This window comes from Galeopterus variegatus, unplaced genomic scaffold (assembly GCF_000696425.1).
Source record: "Galeopterus variegatus unplaced genomic scaffold, G_variegatus-3.0.2 Scaffold3153, whole genome shotgun sequence".
Lineage (NCBI taxonomy): Eukaryota > Metazoa > Chordata > Mammalia > Dermoptera > Cynocephalidae > Galeopterus > Galeopterus variegatus.
In genome coordinates this window covers 34,391-35,957 of record NW_007729264.1, presented here as the reverse complement: position 1 = coordinate 35,957, position 1,567 = coordinate 34,391, and the positions used below count along the sequence as shown (strand labels likewise).

Here is a 1,567-nt window from a genome sequence, read left to right as displayed (position 1 = left end):
TAACCCTTGACTTGGTGTTGTCAGCACCACACTCTCCCAAGTGAGCCACAGGCCAGCCCCCGATCATGTGTCCTTTCTGGCTTACTGGCACTGGGCCGAGTTTCAGACATAATCACCCAGCATATATTTATAGGGTCCTACTACGTGTCAGGATTATGCCGGGGCTGGGGATGTATCAGTGAGAACAGACTGAACTCTGTCCTCATGGAGCTGGCATTCTAGTGGGCACGAGAGGCGGCAGACAATAAATCTGTGAATAAAGGGACATGCATGCACCAGGTGCAAACAAGAGCCGTGAAGGGGTTTGTGTCAAAGTATTCAGCAGCCAGCTGGCATGGGCACTGGCTGGTCGAAAAGGACATCAGTCTAGCTCTGTAGGCAGGTCCAGGGCTCCCCGGGCTGTTCTGGATGCTAATTCTTTAGACTTGGGGTCGTGGGGAGGCTGGAGTTCTGGGGGTAAAGCTGGGGTGGTGACAAGCTGGAGTCTCTGAGCAGGATATATTTCCCGAGTAGTACAGAAAAAATTTAAAATATTATAACCACTGTGGCCATACTGACGTATTCAGCTGAATATCTGTCCAGCCTATGAGGGAGGAACGGAGTATGGGATGAGGGTGCTAATTTATGCAGGGAGGTCAAGGAAGGTCTTGACCTGACACACACCCCACACCTGCCGGTGAGTCGAGGACATGCATGCAGATGTTGGTGTGGCTTCCTGAGACTTCACCAAATGGCCATGCAAATGGCCTCTACTGGGACCTGAGACCTAGATGCCAGCAGGGGCCAGTCCCCTTGTAGACACTTGACTAATTCAGGAGAGAGTGTAAGCCCAGCCTGTGGTCATGATTCCCATGAAAAGTAATCCATTTGGTTTATCATTTTAATTTTTGGACAAGTAGAAAAATTAGAAAATAAAGATATGTACAAAGAAAGAAAAAAGTAAAGAATCAATTTGAAGAGATAAGTTGTTATCTTCTTCCAGAAGTTTTCTTTACATATATAGGCTTTCATGTAACATTATGAAAAACTGGAATTGTCCCACCATGCTTCCACAGAATTATTCACATAGCAACACATCATGATCACCTTCCTACTTCCTTGTCAGCAGAATATTCTAATGTATGGATTGACCCATGTTCGTTTAATCAGTCTCCTTCTTTTGGCCATTTTTGTGATTTTCAGTTTCACATTTTCATTCCTGAGCATGATGAAAATACATAATGTGTTTTTTCTTGGCTCGCCTGCCACATTATGTCCTGGGAAGCATTTTCAGGGAATAACCAACCCTGAAGTTGTTTTCATAAAGATGCAAGAATCCCGTGCACTGAACGTTTTCACTCTATCCCCAAGTTACTCAGTCCTCTGGAAATCTAAGTTTAAATTCCATCTGCAGAGTTCTGGTTTTGATCATGACAGAGTAGCTTGTATCAGACCAACCCCCCCAACTAAAGTCAACTATAAAAGATGGAAATATATAAAGACAACTGAAGACATTGATAAGTAACTACACGGCCACAATTTGAGAACCTATGCTCTTAAGAAAAGAATATCATTCAAGGTGAGCTTG

At 44.2% G+C, this 1,567-nt stretch overlaps 1 protein-coding gene across 1 annotated transcript in view; it reads right to left on the bottom strand.

The window, feature by feature from the left end:
- BPIFA2 (BPI fold containing family A, member 2) overlaps positions 1–1,567 on the bottom strand; it is a 20,908-nt gene that overhangs the window by 880 nt on the left and 18,461 nt on the right. The window lies entirely within an intron of this gene.